At 37.2% G+C, this 25,484-nt stretch overlaps 1 protein-coding gene across 1 annotated transcript in view; it reads right to left on the minus strand.

Moving 5' to 3' along the window:
* Positions 1–23,428, minus strand: part of LOC150087292 (protein NDRG3-like) — a 206,624-nt gene extending 183,196 nt beyond the window's left edge. The window contains exon 1 of the mRNA XM_090371112.1: positions 23,409–23,428. The gene's annotated coding sequence lies outside the window, so the exon portion shown is untranslated. The remainder of the gene's footprint in view (positions 1–23,408) is intronic.
* Positions 23,429–25,484: the final 2,056 nt, after the last annotated feature.

Below are 25,484 nucleotides of genomic sequence, written 5' to 3' on the forward strand. Positions count from 1 at the left end.
GTTGACAATTCAATCTAATTATAAGCATGTACATGCACATAAACAATTTGTTTTATAATTCTGTTAATATAAACTGATAACTGATTAATGTGGATTAATATTGGCTGCATGACAATAATACACGAGGCCTCTATTTCTAAGCAAAAATTAAATTTAAAAAAAAAAAAAAATTACCTCTAAGCAAGTCGTGTTAGCTTTTTAAATTGTCAAAATTAAATTTTAACTATGTATCATTAAATAAGAAGTTTAAAATGATAACCATACTTTAATGTCTGTATGCACAAGCAAAGGATTTTTTCCCCTTTAGAATTAAAACTAAATTTAATTAAAAGACATTGATTAAAATAAATATAGAAAGAAATACACCACAGCTTTCATATATAAATTTTCTCTCTTTGTTGATAATTAACACTATTATAATGGCTAAATGATGCAAGGAAATGAACTTTTTTTGACAAAAAAAAAAAAAAAAAAAAAAGAGAAAAACAAATTCTCTATTGCTCATACCTTTCTTATCATCAAAACGTGCCTATTCAATTATGCTTCAAACTTAGCCAGACACTACATCTCAACCACTGTGAAGGCCAATTTATTCCAATGATTGCTGCCTGAAAGTAAACTTCATGAGCTCCATCCTTCTGGTTACTCCACAAAGTTATATTTGTGACCCCTGGTTCTTCTGTCTTCTACCAGTGAAAATACACCTCTCTCATTTATTCTACTTATTCCCTTCAGGGATTTTTTTTTTAATTCTAACAGATCACACCCTCTGCACCCCAAGATGTCTAGTTACCAAATTTTTCCACCTACATCTAAACCTGAACACAATACAGTTAGTCCCTGACTTACATAACTTCACACTTATGTAAATTTTTTTGGTAAAATTATAAAGATGCTTTTTGTATAATTTTTAAGAGTGAAGTCGAATGAAGGAACAATAAGTTTTTATTTTTATTCCAATACAAACTATACTGGATACCTGTGGCGTAACTAGAATCTAGGTAAATAACTAGAGTTAACATTTCATTTTTTGCTTTAAAAATTCTAAAGTAATATTCAACAACATGTGTTTCAGCCAGTTGAACTATGTTGAAGTATTTCTCTGAAGTACTTCAACATAGTTCAACAGCATTCAAGCCACATGGACTCCATCCCATTGGCTATTTCTTCGAAGAATTACACTCTAGCGTCTCTACATACTTTCCTTCCTTCCTTTCTTTCTGTATTGTAAAATCAGTTAAGTTTTGTTTGAGAGCGAAGTGGGAGCTTTTGTTTGCATTTTGTATGTAATATTTGTCACACGTCAGACTATTGTGGTGAAGTTAAAATCCACGTTGTCCTACCATTTTCAACAACTTTGCATCAAACTATCACAGTGTAGCGAGTGCTTCATGTGCATGTTGTAAGGTGTGACAGCATCTCTTGTAACTGAACCCTGTTCTTTAAAGAAAACTTCATTTTGACCTTTATTATGGTGCCACCAAAGAGAATAAGTGACAGCGGTACTAGAAAATCTACCAAGAAAAGGAAAGTGATCGATTTGGATCAGAAAATCAAAATAGTAAGGATGCATGAAAATGATAAAACGAACAAGTATCGCGCAGAATTTAGATTTGTCAATGTCAACAGCGAACACAATCATACAGTCCACCATGAGGTATGCCCATCTGCTATCTTTTAGCTAAACCCTTGATCCAAACAAAGGATCTTGTCATTAATCCTAATTTTTTCCAGTTTATATAACAGCCTTTCAGGAAAAACCATATCAAAAGATCTGCTGAAGTAAAGATAAATAAGGTCAAAGTTATTTCTCTTCCAACTGTTTTTTAAACTTTATCATAATAATTAACCAGACTGGTCAGGCAAGACTTTCCCTTCACAAATCCATGCTGTGATTCATTAAAGATACCATTGCTATTGAGATGGTCCTGTATTATATCCTTAATCACAGATCCATTATCTATGATTCAAATGAAATCCCTTTGGGAGATTAAATTTTTAGAATAAAAGAGGTCAGATGGGAGGATATCAAGAAAATATGGTAGCTCTTTCAATTCTGCCAAAAATTGCCTTAACAAACAAATATTTGGGAAAGCACATTTTATCATGAGGTAAAATGTCACTTGTCACGCCAAACATTTAATCTTTTTCAAAAATGTGCCAGCACAAATGCTCTAAAACTTGATGACAGAACATCTGGATGACTATCTGTTGTGCAAGAACAAATTCATAATAAAAATCATTTTATAATTTTGATATGAATGTTTTTTTCTATTAAAAACAATGTTGTTTTTCTGTTCTAGAAATTTATCACCGAATTGTTTAAGAAAAACAGAATACTGTTTCAACAAAGCACTTACGGGACCAAAAAAAAAAAATAAATTAACTGAATCCAAATAACTCATATTACACAATACTGCTGAATCATATAGTCACATAATTCAATAAGAATAACTTCATCAGTGGGTGATTCCATGTCAAGTGGCCTAATTTTGAAGATGGTCCCTACTCGACCAACTTCAATTTTTTTGAAACTTGGTGTAAATGTTTAAACAGGTTTCCAAAGAAGCTGTGCAAAAATTCAGTTCAAAATATAGTATGCTTGAGGCACCAGCACCTTTTTGTGGAGGTCACTTGTGTTAAGCGTAGCAAATCACAAAAAATTTTTTAAGTTTTAAGTGTTACTGTTGCACAACATTGAGAGGTAGTGCTCTGATATTTGGCATACCTAGTTAACTTTTGGCAGAGAATGTAAAACTTTTGGTGTCCAGGCTCAAAAACCTTCACATTTTTTACAATGCAGTCTAAAACTGGCACCAGAAATTTGTCGCAACAAGTTTAAGCAAGACTTTTGAAAGTCATAACTTTGAAATAAAAACCTTTGGTACCTTCTTTGGGCATCATTCCATTTAACATCTGCATGAATTCAGCCTAACTAAATATGAGCTCTTATACTTGTTTTCTGGCTGAGATATTTTCCTTCAAAGATTGACTCAAAATTTTACTTTCAAATTTGACCTATCTTAAGGGGCAAATATCTTAATGTGGAACACCTTCAATTCTCTCGTTTTTGCCACAAATGGAAATAGCATGTTTTAAGCAACAAGAATCATGGCTTTTCAGTCGTGTGTCTTGCTACTTGAGGCCTAAAAAATGGCCTTAAACATTTTATATTTTCACATAATATTTGCATACTTATTTGATGGTGAAGTTTCACATCTCAATAAGGACGGAACTATTGCATTTACAAGAGTGAAATTTTCTGCAATTACTCTGCCCTTTGGTTTAAGGAGAAAGGATAATATTGCCAATGCACAAAAAGATCTGTATTTTTTACAATGGGGTGCAAATGGCAAGAAAAGAAATTGCATGGGTTTCTTTAGTGCAAGTTCCCAAGCCTGGTCTTTATTCAGGATTCCAAGCATAAAGATGATGTTCTATTGGTTTCTAAACTTGAAAGAAGTTATAACTACAACAAAATTTATTTAAAACACAATACAATTTGAAATAAGCAAGTGAGTGTGAAGATATTGAATCACTGCTTCGTAATGGACTGGAATTTTTCATTGATGGTTGATGTTACTACTTCAGGCAAGCTATATTGTCATCCCGTTGTTGTTGTTTTTGGAGTTGGAAGATTGGCAATAATTTGTTGTTCAGGAATCCAGCAGACATCTTGTCTAGCAGGCCAGTGAAATGAGTGAGTTGCTCCACGAGGATGCATGAAATTTACCAATACATCATGTTCTTCAAATGAAATTTCACAAATATTTCCAATCCACCAATTATTCTCATAAATACAGTCAATGTATTGGCCAGGTTGTAAATTAACAATTGGCACATATTGAATATCAGTTTCACTAGTCTGATCTACATGAGTTACAAATGATGGTGTGTCATTTGATACTCTGCAAACACGAATCTGTCTTGCATCAATAGGAATGAAGTGATGATTTTCTCTTGTTCCAGCAATAGTATGACAGTCTATGAATCTTTTCTCTTGAAGTGGCCTTACTTGCTCAATTTCCTCTTTAGAAACAAAACAGAATTTTATTCCAGTCACATGCTTGTCACAAAATTCAAACATGTTTCTTGGTGTCGGGATTTGGTTTTCAATTGGGCACTGGAGACTTGCACATGCTGCCAATCGTTTATTGTTCGCACCAATTCCATCACATGGTGGCTTGCCATTGCTAGTGCCAAAGAAATTCCATTCAGCACTGATATCAAAATCCTTCTGATGATGACACACGTTAATAAAATTCTTGTATTGAGCTGCAGAACCATCACTGAAGTAGTAATATGCCTGATTTCTGTCATGAAACTCTTCAAATATTCAAGTTGGTTAGAAAAACATGCACTGCAATTGTGTCATGTCGAAGGCAGTCACTGATTATGCAGAAACTTATGTTTTTTGTTTTTGTTTTGTTTTAGTTAGTTGTTGGCGCATCGGTTTCTGTGTTCACAATGCACCTCCCAAGGTTTTTGCAGTACTGTGATCCAAGCCCAAAGCGGGATTCGAACCCACGACCTTTGGGTTGCTAGGCAGGCACTTTACCCACCCGGCTAGCCTGGTCGGCCAGAAACTTATATTCTGAAGTTCAACATCCTTGTAATAAATGACAAATGAATGCAATGTAGCCTGGCTATTCTTCCAGTGGAATCCTTGACCAGCATCTTGCACAACAAATGAATAATTTTCTGCAAAATCCATCAAGATGACCAATTCTCCTGTCATTAGGCTTTCCTTTGTTGACTTCAAATGGTAGCTTTGATGTTTATCAATGTAGTGATGACACAGGAAAGATTAAATATCTCTGTACTCAACTCTTCAATAGAATCTTCTGTTGTTAAGTGTATCCAGTGTATCTCTGTCAGTGTGTATCCACTGCTTGAATTCAAAAATATCTTATGATTCATTGTTTTCAAAAATATTCTCTAGAAACTTTTTAAATTTATCTATTCTTGGACATTTTTCACATCAATGAAGCACACAATCTTTTGACTCCAAATCACAGACTGTTTTACCCATGAGAACCTTGTAATCACATTCAACAGGACTTGCTGCTAGCATTAACTTGATATTTTGATGGATTGTGCATATACATACAGAATGTGTTCCTGGTGCACCAACTGTGACACACCACTTGAGTCTAGGTTCACAAAATTTAGAAAATCCAATGTCAGATCCATTACTATCTCAATAAGTTATAAACATTTCCTTAAGTTACTGAGTAGTAGTCGCTTCTGCATTTCCATTTTTATTCCATCTGTGTATTTCTAATGGAAATGTAATCTTTCTTTCCAGAGGGCATATCCGACTAAATTCATCATCTTCAAAAAATTCCATCACCTTTTACTTTACTTGCTCAGAAAGCTTTTTCCTTGCTTTTTTCCAGGTATGGCCATGATTCCTTCTTCTGCTTTAAGTTTTCTAGCTTTCTTGACCATTCTTTCTGAGATACCAGACTCTTCCATTGTTTTCTTTATGGACCAACTAATTGTAGCTAGTGTTAATATTTGAAGATTTTCTGAATGACTTGATAAAATCAACTTTCTTTCAATTCTTTCAGCAGCTCATTGTAATCTAAACAATTTCCACACGGATGACTTGCACTTGGCTCCATGATGTCATTTGGATCCAAGACACCAATAGATGCAATTTTACTGGCAATTACATCTTGTACTTGACTTGCCTTCCTTTTGGCATAGCCTTGTTAGTCTCTCTTAGTCATTAGCTGAAATTTCAGAGGAGAAATACCAATAGTCATTGAACTTGTGTTCAAGCTTTCAGTCACATGCATTTTGTCATCATGGTCTGATCTAGATGAAGTCTATTTATTGTTACTATTTGGTTTTTAGGAGCATTAGCAACTAAGGCCATATTGCTCCGAGGATATGCAGTGGTCATTCCTCTGACCTTTCCGCATCCTCCATATTTGGTGGTTACGGGCTCGAACCCCGGTCTAATCAAGAAGCGTGTGCTACGCACTGCCGCTCCTGCCCACCTGGCTACGGAGGCGCCATGAAGTCTATGGAAGGGGGGAGGGGTTATGCTATTAGTTAAGAAACACATAAAAACCAAGGAAGTGAAGCCAGTCGACATCGCTGGACAGTGCAGTGTTGAGTCAGTTTGGTGTGACATAAGCATTGGGAGATCAAAATTGAGAGTAGGAGTGTGCTATAGGCCTAATGACTCTGATGAGTATAATAAGGAACTGTACAGGGAAATAGAGTGCGCCAGTAAATCAGAGAGTCTTATAATGGGAGATTTTAATTTCCCAGATACTGACTGGAATTTGGGGGCTGGTTACTCACGCACTAGCAGGGCTTTTGTGGATTTATTGGATGATTGTTTCCTACATCAGCATGTTCGGGAGGCAACTAGAGGGAGTAATACTCTTGATTTGATTATCAGCAGTGATTCTTCATGCATTAAGAATCTGCAGATAAATGAACCACTAGGTGGCAGTGATCACAGTGTGCTGAAGTGGGATTTACTCAAAGAGGTAACTACCATTAGGGGTAAAGGGAAGGGTTATTGCTTCCGTAAAGGCAACTACGATGGACTGAGACAGTATTTAAATTCTATACAGTGGGACCAACTGATGATGTTACCAACAGCAAATTCAAAATGGGAAGCATTCAAAGAACCTATCTTGGAAGCTACTAGGCTTTACATACCAACTAAGAAATATTGTTCAAGGTTTAGGCCAAAATGGATGTCAGATGAACTAATGAAGCATATGGCAGAGAAGAAAAATGCATGGGATACTTACAAATTAACACATGACACAGAAGCCTATGATAGATACAAGTTGATATGCAACCAAGTTACAAAGGAGGTTAGGCAGGCGAAGGCAGATTACGAGAAATCCTTGGCAAGGGATGCAAAGAAAAACAGCAAAGAGTTCTTTACTTATGTAAACTCTAGAAGGAAGGGGATGAATCAGATTGGTCCACTTGATATTGATGGGTCAACTGTTGATGATCATGCTCAGGTAGCTAACAAACTAAATGAATATTTTGCATCGACATTCACACATGAGGAGTTATTCAGCAAGGGGAATGCCAGAGGTGTATTCAACTCTAGCAGTAAGCTACAGAATCTTGAAATAACTGGGAGTAAAGTGGAGGAGAAACTGTTGAAGATAAACACAAGAAAGGCACCCGGGGTGGATGGGATCTATCCAGTTATATTAAAGGAGGCAGCAAAGGAAGTAAGCAAACCCTTAGCCATAATTATGAGAGCTTCCTTGGACTCAGGGGAGGTACCCATAGACTGGAAATGTGCAAATGTGACCCCAATTCACAAAGGAGGATCAAAGGCTGACACAAGTAATTATAGACCTGTGAGCTTAACTTCTGTTCCAGGAAAATTAATGGAGGCACTGGTTAAAGAAGCACTTCAGGATCATCTAGACAAGACTTCAGTTATAGCTCGGACACAGCATGGTTTTGTTAAGGGGAAGTCTTGCCTGACCAACTTGATTGGATACTATGATGCAGTCACAAAAGAACTGGATGCAGGGAATAACTTTGATATTATATACTTGGATCTTAGAAAGGCTTTTGATACTGTTGCACATGGAAGACTGCTACACAAATTGGAGCAGTGTGACACTGGAGGCAAATTGCTGCTATGGATAAAGGGGTGGTTGAGGGGGAGAAGACAGAGAGTGGTAATCAATGGACACTGCTCATTGTGGACTAATGTTATTAGTGGAGTCCCTCAGGGCTCAGTGTTGGGTCCATTATTGTTTTCTGTATTTATAAATGATATTGATGATGGTATATCAAGCTTAATGTCCAAGTTTGCAGATGATACAAAGGTTGGCAGGGTTGTCAAGGACACTACTGACACTATGCTGCTGCAACAGGATCTGGAAAGGTTGAGCAGATGGGCTGAGAGGTGGCAAATGAAGTTTAACATTGACAAATGTAAAGTACTACACATGGGAAACAGCAACCCCAGAGCAACGTATCAACTCTGTGGTACTACACTGACAGTGGTAGAGAATGAAAGGGACTTGGGGGTGGTTGTGCAGGCAGATATGAAGTTCTCTGAGCAGTGCAGACGGGCTGCAAGAGTAGCTCATGGAGTATTGTCAATGATATACAGGAATTTTTCCAGCAGGGATAAGGAGGTGATTATTCCATTGTATAAGGCAATGGTCAGGCCACACCTAGAGTACTGTATACAGGTCTGGAGGCCTCATTTCAAGAAGGATGTAGAGCTGCTGGAACGAGTACAGAGAAGGGCAACAAGATTAGTGAATGGAACAAAGGGGTGCTCTTACGAAGAAAGGCTTAAGTTTTGCAAATTACGGTGTCTGGAGACTAGGCACCAGCGAGGTGATCTGATAGAGATGTATAAAGCCTTGAATGGTTTAAGCATGCTCAATGCTGATGGGATTCTTCCTCTAGCTCAGAAAAATCACCTGAGAGGGCATAAATTCCAATTGAGGAAAGACAGATGTAGGATAGACGTGCGGAAATTTGCCTTTAGCCAGCGGGTGGTTGGTTGGTGGAACAGCCTTCCATCCCTTGTGGTGGAGGTTGATAGCCTAAATAAGTTTAAGGCTCAGCTGGACAGGTATTTTGAATGAACAGAGGGGTGAAGTGGAAGTGGGTTTTTTTTTTTGGCTGATGCTGCATAAGCTTGCTTTCTTGCATCAAATGCCTCTACTAATGCTAATGCTAAGTTTATGTTCCTGCTTTTTGGCATGATGGGCAGAGTTTCTGGCCTGGTTTTATGTCTACCTTTGTTAGGTCTTTTAGGTAGTCTGCCATTGACAAATCAATTGGTTGTAAACTTTTTTAACCATATGATTTTTCTTCTGGAAAGAATTGCAACATGAAAGCTACAAAAATTCAAATTTTGTCAAAAGCAAAGCTTCATGATGTAGACAAATTGTGTCTTCTTCACCCAGTTTTAATCCACAACAACTACCTATCAGCTGTTGTTCTTCAAATTCTATAAATAATTTTAACCCAGTTTTGTGTGTATAGAATAGCACATGACATTTAGAATTATCCATATGACTGATGGTGCACAAATCCAGCTTATCCTCAGCAAAATCTTCTGATTCCATGACTAATAAGTGGACGTTTCTGCAAGCAATTAAAACTTAACTTTATTATGGTCAAACAATAAAAACAAACTGTTCATCATGAAGATAATTAATAACAGCATGGTTCAAATATCAGCTATTTATACTTTTTTTTGTATAATTCTAGAATGTTCATCAGTTTTTTTTTTTAAATTCAAGAATATTCCAGAATTCTAGAATATACTCTATTTCTAGATTATTCTAAACATTAGGCAGGATTAAGGAAGTCTTCTGCAACAAAAAAAATCTCACAAAATAACAATACGGCACATACAATTACTTGATGTTTATGCTTAATTTTAAGGCCTTAAGTGCAAAGACACAAAACAGATAAACCATGATCCTTATAGCTGAAACTCTCTTTCCAGTGGTGGCAAAAATGAGAGAATTGAAGGTGTCTCACATTAAGATATTTGCCTCCTAAGATAGGTCAAATTTGAAAGTCAAATTTTGAGTCAATCTTTGAAGGATAATATCTCAGCCAGAAAACAAGTACAGGAGCTTGTATTTAGTTAGGCTGAATTCATGCAGTTGGTAAGTGGAATGTCCAAATAAGAAGAAGGTACCAAAGGTTTTTATTTCAAAGTTATGACTTTCAAAAGTCTTGCTTAAATTTGTCACAACAAATTTTTGGTGCTAGTTTTAGACCACATTGAAAAAAAAAAAAAATGAAGGTTTTTGAGCCTGGACACCAAAAGTTTTGCATTTTCTGCCAAAAGTTAACTACGTATAACAAGTTTCGGAGCAATACCTCTCACCGTTGTGCAACAGTAACACTTAACTTTGAAAATTTGTGATTTATTCTGCATAACACAAGTGACCTCCACAAAAAAATATTTTGAACCGAAATTTTTTTTAAACTATATTTTGAACTGAAATTTTGCACAGCTTCATTTGAAACCTGTTTAAACATCCACACCAAGTTTCAACAAAATTGAAGGTGGTCGAGCAGGGACCCCTAGGCCACTTGACATGGAATGACCCTAGTGTTACATGTTACATAAAAAATTATGCCTCCTCTGATGTTAGACCTCATGAAGTGCAGCTACTTTCATAAATAAGTTAAAAGTAAAACTTACCAATTATTTGCTTTTGTCCCCTCAAATTAGTTCCCTTGGGTAACTATGCATGAAGCCATTCTCTTCTAATGCATTTGAATTGTTTCTGCACATAGTATCAACATACAGAGTGACAACTCTTATTGGCAATGATGTTAATTCCAGTTAGATATTAAAATGCACCTTCTGTGCATTTTAAGCCACCAGTGTGAAAGCAGAAAATAACTAGACTTTGGAAAACATTTTCTTGGAGAGTTTTATATTTTTAAATTGTGCTGTACACTATGGCACTTGCCTGAATGAAACTAGGGAATTCACACAAAGGATTATTGCTCCACTGCAAAAAAAAAATAAATAAAATAAATAAAAGATAAAGAATAATAAAATATAAACTTCTCAGTTCAAAAACCTACTTTTGTTTTTTTTATACTTTCAGACTTTCCATAATTAGCTTTTTTCTACATGTTTTTATGCAATAATTTATTTATTTAACCCTCTAAATCAATATTTTTTTTATACAACTCATCCTCCTATAATGCAGGGCATACATTCCAAAAAAAGCAGAAATACAAGCTACAGCACATTTTCATATAATGTCAGGTATAGATTTCATAAAAGCTATAAACTGAAGTACTTTCCCTATTTTCTATCAATACACATTATGCTATGATTAGTAAATAACATATGATAACTCAAAGGTTATTAAATAAAAATTTATGAAATAAAACATACATGAGTAATAGCATTTTGTTTCTGATGCCTAATTTTGTTCAGTTAGAGAGGAATGGAAGCATATTCTTGCACTGGGACAGTTTTTTTTTTTTTTTTTAATCAATGTAATCTTATTTATAATAAATCTAACTGTTATTCAGATCTAATATTTTCTTTTGAAGGTGTAGTTTCTTTCAATGTCTAGATCATGTCAAAAAATTTATCAAAATTTTAAAACTTCCATTTTTATTACAATATTTAATGCTTTACACTTCATGAAATACTATTTTTTTTAAAAGTATGGGTAAAGTGTGTAATGGGAAATTATTGCTCAGTTATTACTGCAAATAAATTTTTATGCATATCAAAATATGCAACATACACTTGTAGACAATCATGAGGCTAGTGAGGAGAATAACATGACAGCATGTGGATTTTGTGCGTGTAATGGCAGACAAGATGTCAAATAAATATGTACTTAACTTGAAATGTGCATTTTAAGATGGTATGTTATAGAAGAATGAGGTGTACTTTCAAAAAAAAAAAAAAATATATACTGTATGTTTTCATTTTAATGAAAAAAAAAAAAAAAAAAACATGAACTACAATTTTACTAACTGAAATGAAAGGAAGCCAGTCAGCCAAACACTCGCTTTCCCATCCATTCCAATAATTTGTGCAAACCTTCCTTAACGCTGCACTGGACCAATGAGGTTCCTCTTGAAAATAACAAGCCCACATTAAAATGGTAATTCAAGATAATAATCCATAACTTTCTGTAACTTCGTAAATATAAAACACAATTTTTAATTGGTATGATTTTGCATTTTTCTTTTCTTTTTTTAAATCATTTTACCAGAGTTACTCTATGAGAGAACTTATCTCCTCTTCACCACCACATTTGTTCTACTTTTAACTATTAAGGCCAGCTTAGGCACATATAGGTACTGATGCTATGGAGTTTGAAATTATGTTTCTTTCTAATTCAAGTTTATTTAATTCAGTGACTGATGGCAGTCATCGTGAAACAGGTGGGTATATGGGATGTGTTAGGGTAACTAAGAATAGGTGCATGTATACCAATGCTAGAAGTATAGTAAATAAATTTGATGAATTTGAAGTGTTGGTCAAGACATCAAAGGCGGATATTGTTGGGATATCAGAGACGTGGTGTCACACAGATATTAGGAATGCAGAATTGGAATTTGGAGAGTACAATGTGTACAGAAAGGACAGACAGGGAGGTGTTATGCTGTTAATTAAGAAAAACAAAATTAAAAGAAATGCATCCAGTTGATATAGATGAACAGTGCACTGTTGAGTCAGTTTGGTGTGACATAAGCACTGTGAAAGCAAAATAAGAGTAGGAGTGTGTCATAGGCTTAATGACTTGGATGAGTACAATGAACAATTGTACAGAGAAATAGTGGGCTAGTAAATCAGAATATCTTATAATGGGGGATTTTAACTTCCCAGATATTGACTGGAACTTGTGGGTTGGTCACTCACACACCAGTAAAACTTGTGGATTTATTGGATGATTGTTTTCTGCAGCAGCATGTTCGAGAGGCAACCAGAGAGGGTAATACTCTTGATCTGGTTATCAGCAGTGATCATTTGTGTATTAAGAAGTTGCAGATAAAGGAACCACTAAGTGGCAGTGATCACAGTGTGCAGATGTGGGATTTACTTAAAGATATAATTACCATTAGGGGTAAAGGAAAGGGTTTTTGCTTCCGTAAAGGTGAGTACAGTGGTCTCAGACAGTTTTTAAATTCTGTACAGTGGAATCAACTGATGATGATGTTACCAACAGCAAATTCTAAGTTGGAAGAATTCAAGGAATTAATCGTGGACGCTACTAAAAGTTTCATACCTATTAAGAAATATTGTTCAAGGTTTAGGCCTAAATGGTTATCAAATGAACTAATGAGACTCGTTTGTTTGTTATTTGGTTTTTAGGAGCATTAGCAACTAAGGCCATATTGCTCCGGGGATATGCAGTGGTCATTCCCTGACCTTTCTGCATCCTCCGTATTTGGTGATCACGGGCTTGAACCCCGGTCTAATCAAGAAGCGTGTGCTATGCACTGCTGCTCCTGCCCACCCTACTACGAAGGTGCCTAATGAGACTCGTGACAGAGAAGAAAAATGCATGGGATGCATATAAATTATCATGCGACACAAAAGCCTATGGCAGATATAAGCTAGTCTTTAATCAAGTCACAAAGGAAGTTAGGCAGGCGAAGGCAGATTAAGAGAAATCTTTGGCAAAGGATGCTAAGAAAAACAGCAAGGATTCCTTTACTTGTATAAACTCTAAAAGGAAGGGGATGAATCTGATTGGTCCACTTGATATCAATGAACCATTGACTGTTGATGATCCTGCTCAGATGGCAAACAAACTGAATGAGTATTTTGCATCTACATTCACACGAGGAGTTATTAAGTTTGAAAATGCCAGAAGGTTAACAAATTGCAGCAGGGTGCGTAATGATTTTGTAATACCTGAGAGCAAAGTGGAGGAGAAATTGTTGAAGCTAAACATAAGAAAGGCACACCTGGGGTGGATGGGATCTATCCAGTTATATTAAAGGAGGCGGCAAAGGAAGTAAGTAAACCTTAGCCATAATTATGAGAGCATCCTTGGACTCAGGGGAGGTCCCCACGGACTGAAGATGTGCAAATGTACTCCCAATTCACCAGGGGGAAATCAAAGGATAATAAATAATTACAGCCCTGTTAGCTTTACTTCTGTTCCAGGGAAAATAATGCAATTGCTGTTTAAAGAATAAATGCAGGATCATCTATTCAAAGCTGCAGTTATATTTTGGACACACAGGTTTTGTGAAGAGGAAATCTTATCAGACCAATCTGATTGGACACTATAATGTGATCACAAAGTAACTGGATGTAAAAAATAATTTTTATATCGTGTATTTGGATTTCAAGAAAGCTTTTAAGAGTGGTGCATATAAGAGACTGCTGTACAAATTGGAACATTGGAACAGTGTTGCATTAAGGGCAAGTTGCTGCGATGGATAAAGTGATGGTTGAGGGGAAGAAAACAAGGGCGGTAATCAATGGACACTGTTCATCATGGACCAATGTGATTAATGGATTTCCCAAGGATTTGGTGTTGGGCCTATTCTTATTTTCTGTATTTATTAATGATACTGATGAGTGAATATCAGGCTTAATGTCCAAGTCTGCATATGATACAAAGGTTGGCAGGGTGGTTAATAACAGTAATGACGGTATGCTACAGCAACAGAATCTAGAAAATTTAGGCAGATGGGCTGAGAAATGACAATTGAAGTTTAATGTTAACAAACGCAAAGTTCTGCATATTCGTAGCAGTAACCTGAGAGTAATGTACCATCTGTTTCTTACTATGTCAGGGTAGTGGAAAATGAAAAAGACCTGATGTAATAGTGCAGTCAGATATGAAGTTCTCTGAGCATACGTACAGGCAGCAAGGCCAGTTCATGGGATTTTATCAATGATATATAGAAATTTTGCTAGCAAGGATAAAGAGGTGATAATTTACTTACAGAGAAGCACTCCATGTCCACAGTTCCCCCCCCCCCGTGTCTTTCCCCACATAGCATGCCCCAGCCCTATGACATTACTGTCCAACAATCCCTGTTTAAGTTCCCTACTTCCCAAACCAACCTTTTCACTTCCACAAATCTTTCTCTATTAGCATTAGCATTTGACCTGGACATTAAGCTTGATGTGTCTTCATTAATATCATTGATAAATATACAAAACAACAATCAGCAAAACACCGAACTCTGGGGACTCTACTAATAACATTAGTCCACGAAATTAATGTCCATTTATTAGTCCACTGATTATCACTCTGTCTTCTCCCACTCAACCACCCTTTTATCCATTGTAGCAACTTGCTCTTAATGACATACTGCTCCAATTTGTACAGTAGTCTTCCACGTGCAACAATATCAAAAGCTTTCGTGAAATCCAAGCATATAATATCAAATTATTTTTTCTATCCAGTTCCTTTGTGACCACATCATTAGTCAGACAAGACTTCCCCTTAACAAACCCATGCTGTGTCTGAATTATTACTGCAGTCTTTTTTAGATAATCCTGCAATGCTTCTCTAACTTTGCCAGGTTAAACTTGCCAGGGAAAATAATGGAGTCACTGGTTAAGTGACTCCATTATTTTCCCTGGAACAGAAGTTAAACTAACAGGTCTGTAATTACTCACGTTACCCTTTGTGAATTAGTGATATATTTGTACATCTCCAATCAATGGGGGCTTTCCCTGAGTCCAAGGATTTTCTCATAAATGTGGCCAAGGTTTTGCTTTATTTCCTTTACCACCTCCTTTAATATAACTGGATAGATCCCATCCACCCCAGGTGCTTTTCTTATGTTTAACTTCAACAATTTCTCCTCCACTTAGCTCTCAATTTGTAAAAAGGATAGGTGGAACAGGACCAGGGTATGTCTGCCAGGGGCAAAGGTTGATGACGTTGTAGAGCGGATATCATCTTTTAAGGGCACAAAAGGTGATATAGTTGTACACGTTGGCACTAATGATATTAAGAGTAGGAGACCGACGGAATTACTTAACAAGTACAGGTCACTGTTGAAAAAAAGCCGTAAATTAGGGTTGAATTTGAAAGTATCTGCAATTCTGCCCAAACACAATAGGAGGGAGTATATGATGAGAGCCCTGTCGATCAATTTGGCCCTGGAAAGATTGTGCAAGGCTCAAGGGGTAGAATTTTTTTCAGCCTGGTCTGTACTTGTTAACAGGAGAGACTGCTTCTACAGGGATGGGATACACTTAAATAGAAAGGGTGCAAGAATGTTTGCTGATACTATCGAGGCAATGTTAGGTGGGTCGGAAAACTGCTAGATTTGGGGGATACAAGGACTAATAGATTAACAGTAGCCACTGGCAGAGGTGAAAGTGATTCTTGCACTGCTTCTATTGGAATGAGCAGCAGCCTGGAAAATAAGATGCAGGATATTTCAGAGACTGCTGGGAATCATTGGGGTACAAGTAAACACATGGGTTGTGTTAGGGTAGCTAAGAAAATGAACAGGTGCGTATATACCTGCGTGTACACCAATGCTAGGAGTTTAGTAAATAAAATTGATGAGTTTGAGGTATTGCTCAAAACATCAAAGGCAGATATTGTTGGGATTTCAGAGACGTGGTGTCACACAGATATAATGAATGCAGAACTGGAATTTGGGGAGTACAACGTCTACAGAAAGGATAGATAGGATAGGAAGGGAGGAGGGGGTTATGCTATTAGTTAAGAAATACATAAAATCCAAGGAAGTGAAGCCAGTCGACGTCGCTGGACAGTGCAGTGTCGAGTCAGTTTGGTGTGACATAAGCATTGGGAGATCAAAATTAAGAGTAGGAGTGTGCTATAGGCCTAATGACTCTGATGAGTATAATAAGAAACTGTACAGGGAAATAGAGTGGGCCAGTAAATCAGAGAGTCTTATAATTGGGGATTTTAATTTCCCATATATTGACTGGAATTTGGGGGCTGGTCACTCACACACTAGCAAGGCTTTTGTGGATTTATTGGATGATTGTTTTCTACATCAGCATGTTCGGGAGGCAACTAGAGGGAGTCTAGTTACCTCCCAAATACTCTTGATTTGATTATCAGTAGTGATTCTTCATGCATTAAGAATCTGCAGATAAATGAACCACTAGGTGGCAGTGATCACAGTGTGCTGAAGTGGGATTTACTCAAAGAGGTAACTACCATTAGGGGTAAAGGCGACTATGATGGACTGAGACAGTATTTAAATTCTATACAGTGGGACCAACTGATGATGTTACCAATAGCAAATTCAAAATGGGAAGCATTCAAAGAACTTATCTTAGAAGCTACTAGGCTTTAAGTACAAACTAAGAAATATTGTTCAAGGTTTAGGCCTAAATGGATGTCAGATGAACTAATGAGACATATGGCAGAGAAGAAAAATGCATGGGATACATACAAATAAACATGTGACACAGAAGCCTACGATAGATACAAGTTGATTTGTAACCAAGTTACAAAGGAGGCTATGCAGGCAAAGGCATATTACGAGATATCTTTGGCAAGGGATGCAAAGAAAAACAGCAAAGAGTTCTTTACTTATGTAAACTCTAGAAGGAAGGGGATGAATCAGATTGGTCCACTTCATATCGATGGGTCAACTGTTGATGATCCTGCTCAGGTAGCTAACAAACTAAATGAATATTTTGCATCGACATTCACACATGAGGAGTTATTCAGCGAGGGGAATGCCAGAGGTGTATTCGACTCTGGCAGTAAGCTAAAAAATCTTGTAATAACTGGGAGTAAAGTGGAGGAGAAATTGTTGAAGATAAACACAAAGAAAGGCACCTGGGGTGGATGGGATCTATCCAGTTATATTAAAGGAGGCAGCAAAGGAAGTAAGCAAACCCTTAGCCATAATTATGAGAGCTTCCTTGGACTCAGGGGAGGTACCCATGGACTGGAGATGTTCAAATGTGACCCCAATTCACAAAGGAGGATCAAAGGCTGATACAAGTAATTATAGACCTGTAAGTTTAACTTCTGTTCCCGGAAAATTAATGGAGGCACTGGTTAAAGAAGCACTTCAGGATCATCTAGACAAGACTTCAGTTATAGCTCGGACACAGCATGGTTTTGTTAAGGGGAAATCTTGCCTGACCAATTTGATTAGATACTATGATGCAGTCACAAAAGAACTGGATGCAGGGAATAACTTTGATATTATATACTTGGATCTTAGAAAGGCTTTTGATACTGTTGTACATGGAAAACTGCTGCACAAATTGGAGCAGTGTGGCATTGGAGACAAATTGCTGCTATGGATAAAGGGGTGGTTGAGGGGGAGAAGACAGAGTGGTAATCAATGGACACTGCTCATTGTGGACTAATGTTATTAGTGGAGTCCCTCAGGGCTCAGTGTTGGGTCCATTATTGTTTTCTGTATTTATAAATGATATTGATGATGGTATATCAAGCTTAATGTCCAAGTTTGCAGATGATACGAAGGTTGGCAGGGTTGTCAAGGACACTACTGACACTATCCTGCTGCAACAGGATCTGGAAAGCTTGAGCAGATGGGCTGAGAGGTGGCAAATGAAATTTAACATTGACAAATGTAAAGTACTACATATGGGAAACAGCAACCCCAGAGCAACGTATGAACTCTGTGGTACTACACTGACAGTGGTAGATAATGAAAGGGACCTGGGGGTGGTTGTGCAGGCAGATATGAAGTTCTCTGAGCAGTGCAGATGGGCTGCAAGAGTAGCTCATGGTGTATTGTCAATGATATATAGGAATTTTTCTAGCAGGGATAAGGAGGTGATTATTCCCTTGTATAAGGCAATGGTCAGACCACACCTAGAGTACTGTATACAGGCCTGGAGGCCTCATTTCAAGAACGATGTAGAGCTGCTGGAATGAGTACAGAGAAGGGCAACAAGATTAGTGAATGGAACAAAGGGTTGCTATTATGAAGAAAGGCTTACGTTTTGCAAATTACAGTGTCTGGAGACTAGGCACCAGCGAGGTGATCTGATAGGGGTGTATAAAGCCTTGAATGGTTTGAGCATGCTCAATACTGATGGGATTCTTCCTCTTTCTCAGAACAATCACCTGAGAGGGCATAAATTCAAATTGAGGAAAGACAGATGTAGGATAGACGTGCGGAAATTTGCCTTTAGCCAGCGGGTGGTTGGTTGGTGGAACAGACTTCCATCCCTTGTCGTGGAAGTTGATTGCCTAAATAAGTTTAAGGCTCAGCTGGACAGGTATTTCGAACGAACAGAGGGGTGAAGTGGAAGTGGTTGTCTTTTATTTATTTATTTTTTTTTTTTTGGCTGATGCTGCATAAGCTTGCTTTCTTGCATCAAATGCCTCTACTAATGCTAATGCTAAATTAATACAAAATCATTAAGCTCCCTTTTAGAGGTTAATAAGCTACTGTCCTCCACTTCCCTTACTTGGGGGGGGAACTGTTCTTAACAGTCTCCCCCTCCCTCTCCTGAGCTTAACAGAGTCCATTCTCCCACAGAGGTGTCCGTCTACCCCTTCAACTTCCTATTTCTAGGAAGAAAGTCTTCCTATCATCCACCTTCTTTATCATAAGTCTCTGACTAACCTGACTCTCCAACTCCCTTTTTCACTTTCCAGAGTTTTTTTTTTTTTTTTTTTTATGTGCGAGTTTGACCCTCCCTGTCAAGCTCAGACATCACCCAGAGTTTGCCTATGCCAGAGCCCTTTCTATTTCCAACTACACCCAACCTGTCTGCTGGAGGCAAGGAGAGGAAATGTTGGGTCCCACAAGGGACCCTGCAGCTAAATGTTTGGGGGAACAATGGATCAACACAATAAATACCAAACAAACCAACATCATCTCTGGCCTTTACATAGTTCATACTGTGGCACAGTATACAAAAGTGGAGTTGTGGCTACTTAAGAGCCAACACTATACCCTTTCTGTATACATTGCACTGCCCATATTCAAATTCTGCATCTCTTATATTTGAGTGACACCACATCTCTGATATTCCAACAATGTCTGCATTTCATGGCTTGACCAGAACTTCATATTCAAATTTAATTACTGCGCTCCTAACACTAGAAAAATGCAAGTATATACATGCATCTGTTCTTACTCTTAGTTACCTTAACACGGCCCATGTATTTACTTGTTTCATGATGGCTCCCAGCAGTTCCCAGAACCTTGTTTTCATAGCTGCTGCTCATTCCAATAGAAAGAGTGCAACAGTCACTTTCACCTCTACCTGCGGCTATTGTTAATCTACACTGCTTGACAAAATTAACAACCCAAAGTGTTTTACATGAAATTTTATTGTGAACAGTGTTGCCGAAGGCATATATTTCATATAATAGGCATCCTCGTATGCAAATTCCAGGTATCCAATAGAAATAATCTACTACCTTACAGAGCTGCATATTATTCAAATTATCCATGCCTATAAAAACACAGTTTGCAACTACATCACTTCATTCCCTTTTTTGGCTTGCTCAATAGGATAACCACATCTCCAGTACTCGGGAAGACAAGTCATCCTCATTTAGATGATTCTTTGACAGGGCAGGCCATTTGGATGATTTGATGCCTGGCAGACACAGGAGGCATGACTTAATGTGTCACACAGTGTTCTCTTAGCACTATGGAAGCAGTTTCAGGAGAGAGGAACTAATAAAAGAAGAGATGGCCAGGGTAACCTGAGGGCTACATCAACCACAACACACCACTATCTGGCTTTAACAGCAAGACTGAACCCTACAATGTCCTGTAATCAACTGTCTCTTCAGGTTGCCATGACAACAGCTGAAAACATTTTCAACTGGACTGTGTTAAGAAGGCTCAATTCAAGTGTTTTTTATGCAAGGAAGCCATTGGTTTGTATCCAATTAACCCCAAACCACAGCAGAGATTTCGAAACTGGTGCCATGAATATGCAACTTGGAGCTCTGACAAATGGGGTATGGTTCTGTTCTCTGATGAGTCCTGTTTTAGTTAACAAACAGATTCTAGATGTCATTTCATCTGGAGACAACAAGAAATGCAGTACCATCCCTCCAACAGCAGAGAAAGGGTCACTTACAATTAAGCAGTGTTCTCATGTGGGGTGGAATAATGATCAACAGCCGCATCTCTGTTCATGTGTTTGATAAGGGTACTGTAAGAGCACAAATGGTACCAAGAACAGATCCTCAAACCCCATGCGTGACTTTTTAGGGGTATGGTTGGCCAGATTTTCTTTTCATGCAAAACAACGCCAATGCACATAGAGCTCAAGTGATGGAGGAACACCTTGACACTGAAGATATCCAAGGATTGCCATGGCCAGCACAATTGCCAGACTTAAATCCAATCGAACATGTGTGGGAAGCAGAGCCACCGCAAGTGGATAGGCAAGGCAAGCATTGCTTACGGGCAGCAGTTCAAGAGGGCGCCGAAATTTTTTCGATATTGTTTTCTGATTGGTTAATGATTATCAGTATTCAACATTCAGATGGCAAATTTTATTTTGCTTACTGGTAGCACATAGGAATGCAGCACTACTGGTGGGAAGCCCTTGGGTGGGCATCGCATTGCATGATGACAGTCAACTACTCAGTCACTTGGTGAGTGCTGGTGAAAAAATGGAATTTGTTGCCAGAGTATTTTATAGACACCCTTATATTGAGCATGGTTCACCATTGTCAGGCCTGTTTAGCCATTGGAGAGTATCATATACCATACTGATGTCATTTGATAATATTTTCAAGTATCTTGTATCGACTTCTGTAATGTGATCTTTTTGTTAATTCTTATACAATTCCCATAACATATACAACCCCAAACCCTTATACCCGTCCAAATGCTCTTGCTCTCTTCTCATTTTATCATTTCTATGGTACACCACTATGCCAAATTTTTCCCTGCTTCATCACAAGCTGGCATGTATTAAACCACATTTTCTATGTGTTTTGTTAATTTTGTCAATAGAGTGTATTAGTTGCTGTATCCTCCCAAACTAGCACTTTTCCAACACACTTAACAATGCCTTGACAGCATCAGCAAATATTCTTGCACCCTTTTGTGTATCGCATTCCTGTAGAAGCAGTTTCTCCTGTCAAGAAGCAGGGACCAATGTGGGAAAAATTCTACCCCACAAGCCTTTCACTATCTCTCCAGTGCTGAAATCATTGACAAGCCTCTCATCGTACTCCCTCCTATCATGTCTCAGCAGAATTGCAGACACTTTCAAATTTAACCCTGACTCACTACTCAGTTTCAATGTTGCCCTGTACTCATTAAGTTCGCAGACCTACTACTCTTCATATAATAATTAGTGTCAATGTGCACTACAATATCACCATTAAAAGATGATATCTGCTCTACAAGGTTATCAATTTCTGCCCCGGCAGACATTATTACTGTTGTATAAATGTAAAACCATGATTAAAAATTGTCGTAAGCAAAATCAGAATATGTATACATTACAAGTGGCAAAAGATGCAAGAAAGCAAGCTTGTTCAACATCAGGGGGGAAAGGGACACTTCCCATTTCACCTATTCATTCCCTCCAATAGTTTGTCTAGTTCTTCCCTGAATTTATTTCAGCTATCAACTTCGGAAAAAAAAAAAAAAAAAAAAAAAGATGGAAATATCTTCCATCAAGCACCCATTGGCTAAAAGCAAACTCCCACACATCTGTTCTCGAACCATCCTTCCTATATTTGAATTTGTTCCCCCCACCACATGTGTGGTCTAAGAATGGGGAAGAATCCCATCAGCATTGAACTTGCTCAATCCATTCAGTCTTATACAACTCAATGAGATCACTTCGTGAAAGCCTAGTCTCTCCAGGCGCTGCAATTTGCAGAACTGAAGCTTTTCTTGGTAAGAGCACCCCTTTGCTCCTGTACTTGTTAAGTCTGAAGATCTACTCTTAATGTCATTAGTGCCAACATGTACAATAATATCACCTTCTGTGCCCTTAAAATATGATATCTGCTCTACAACAACTTTAACTTTTGTCCCTGGCAGCCATACCCTAGTCTTTTTGCACAATGTATTTTCCATTTCCCTGACAACAGAATCACTGACAATATATACCTCCTGTGCAACCAGCACATTTTGCCTTGGGGGTTGCCATATGCACAAGTGTGAGCGCTTGCATTGATTTAAGTAGCTGAGGGCTTGATGGGTCCCCAATTTTAATTAAATAGAATTCAAGGTTGGATGGTACCCTATTCACCCTCTATTTCCATTTAATTTCAATATAATCGAGAATACCACACTAAACTACTATACTTAAGTGCAATAAATCAAACTATTCTATTCACCAGTTATGCAGCAACAATACATATTATGCTTCAAGTTCAAAATGTATTTTATAGTACAGCGACATTTTAGTCAGGAAAATACAGTATATTTCAGTTATTATTATAAACACAATTTATTGCAAAAACTGTTATGATTATATTTATAAAAATAAACATGAAAATATACTATGGGGTGCATGTCTTTGAATCAACCTGTGGAAGCTGGGTAAGTGTTGTGCTAATTACAACATGAACAACTGCTACTTCAAGAGCCTGAAGAATGCTTCACCAGAATATTACTATTACTCTCACCTGAAACCACCACACATCCATAAGCTGATGACATGCATTTCATAGTGGGGAAAATACAGTATGATGAAATATCAGGGGGGGAAAAAAGACTTCTGCTAAAAAAAAAAAAAAAAAAAATTTCCTGCTATTATCATAATTTGTACAAGAAATGAATACACAACTTTACTACCAAGCCTCAAACAATTTCTAAACCTTACAAATATCAGGTAAATATGAATTACTTTGCCTCAGTATCATTCGTCCTATATAAAAATACTTTTAAAAATATTATTTGTTATAAGGATAAGTGGCAGAGTATGATGTAGAATTATTACCATCAATTCTACTGGTAATAAATTTAAAATATTAAAATCTTACCTACTGGTAAACACACAAATACATAGGCATCAATTTTGTGCCATATTCCACAGAAATTTCTTGAATTGTAATAGAAAAAAATTGGGCGAAAAATTTTTCTTGGAAAGGTGTGATACGTGGTTGGCCAGAATAGTTTCATATCAGAAATGCAAAGCGACTCTCACATGCCTCCCAGTAGGTTATAAGAATTTTGAATGATTATTAATTTGCATAATTCATGATCAGTTCTGATCGAATGGGATTAAACCAAGGAAAATTCGAGGGGGGGGGGTTGAAATCAAAGCAAGAACGTGACTGCAAAAATATTGCACATGACAGGGCAATATTCAAAACTGCTTAATCACTTGATGCCTTGCACATCCCAATTCTCTCTTCAAAAAGTATCGTACTATGAAAAGCACTGCGTAAAACTGATTTTCAGATCTACCTCAATTCTTTCAAGTTTCCTCAAAAGCTTCCCTTTCCACCCTTCAAATAATCTGGGATATTATTTTACCGTTGCCTATACTTGCTCTTGTTCTATATATCAATGCATAACAATATGTCAATATCATCAGCATAGTCTCACAAAAATTATTTTGAAGGATCTAAAATAATGTTTATGATGAAAGGCACTTCAGAAATCCAGTTGTAATTTTTTCATAACCTGTTCCTGTGCTTCTTCGAAAGAGAATTTTTTCCCATGTTAACATGGAACACATCATATATATATATATATATATATATATATATGATAAAAAAAAGGATGAATTAAACAAAAAAAAAAAAAAACACTTTATTGATGCCAAATGCATTCAAAAACTTGATATATTTCCAAGAGAAATGATAAAAACAGAAATATCACTTTCACAACTTCGAAAAATTAATTTAAAAGAAAAATCATTTGAACAACCTCTTTGAAAGATAGCTTACCGTCTTTGGCTATTTAGAAAGGATAATATACGAATGTTGTTAATTCCAAACAATCACATTAGGAGACTACTCTTAAAAATTTCTGATTTTATTTTGCTTTAAAAAACAGATGCAAAACTAAACAAACCACTTCCACCCATGACGTCTGAAATAAACTTCGAGGAGAAAATCACACGACACACTTTTAACTATTACAAGGGCTCGCAGTCTAGTAAGATTTCGATTGGTTCTAAACACGCTGATTTTCCAGATTTTTTTTTTTATTTATTATTTTTTTTAACACTTCATTTAGCATTCTTGATATTTAACCCACAGACTAATAAGTAATTTGTGATGTACCTAACACAAAATTTACACAATAATTTTTCTGTTCTTTGCTCTAACAGCAACAAAAGGAAAAATTTTTGACATACAAATAAACATCTACAGACTGAAAACTGCAATTATCAAAACCGGTTTCAGACTACAAATTAATTATAAATAAGAGATGTCTTGAACCACAGAGAAGTAAGACATGTTTCTACTCTGTGCCTTGAACAATGGCAACCCATCTGGCAACGACATGCCGAAAACAAGTTACGCATAAAGAAGGATCTCAAACCGTGGAAATCCAGTATACACGAGAACAGACATGAAGAAGTCGTACTAGCCTAACTACACACACCTAACACAGCTTTATCTGCTTGTGGACGCTGATCTACCACAGTGCAAAACCTGCAACACCCAGCTTGCTGTCCAGCACGTACTTATCGATTGTCTACATACAATAGTGACCTCAATGATTACTCCATATATAACAGTGACTGACAAACTGTTTGCCTCATTTTTCACCACGAACACCTCCCTCGGTATTGCTCACCTCCTAGCAGATATACCACAACTTTCCAAATTTTTACTTTCGTCAAATGTTGTTTATGGGCCGTAAAGCCCATAAACAACAGAAATTATCAAATTGACACAAATTTAGTGAACCAATGTGGTATAAACAAGTCTGGATTTGCCGAGGTGCGATGGCGCACTTGCTCCTCCCCAAAAAAACTGTCATATTAGGGTTACCAGAGAACCTCATCCACCCATGTTTATTATAACCAGAAAATTGCGCGTGTTCCCTTGTGCAGAGGTTCTCAAACTTTCTCCATTCGTGGCGGCTCTAGGCCAAAAGAA

Source organism: Mastigoproctus giganteus, chromosome 4 (genome assembly GCF_048544385.1).
Source record: "Mastigoproctus giganteus isolate SK-2022 chromosome 4, ASM4854438v1, whole genome shotgun sequence".
Lineage (NCBI taxonomy): Eukaryota > Metazoa > Arthropoda > Arachnida > Uropygi > Thelyphonidae > Mastigoproctus > Mastigoproctus giganteus.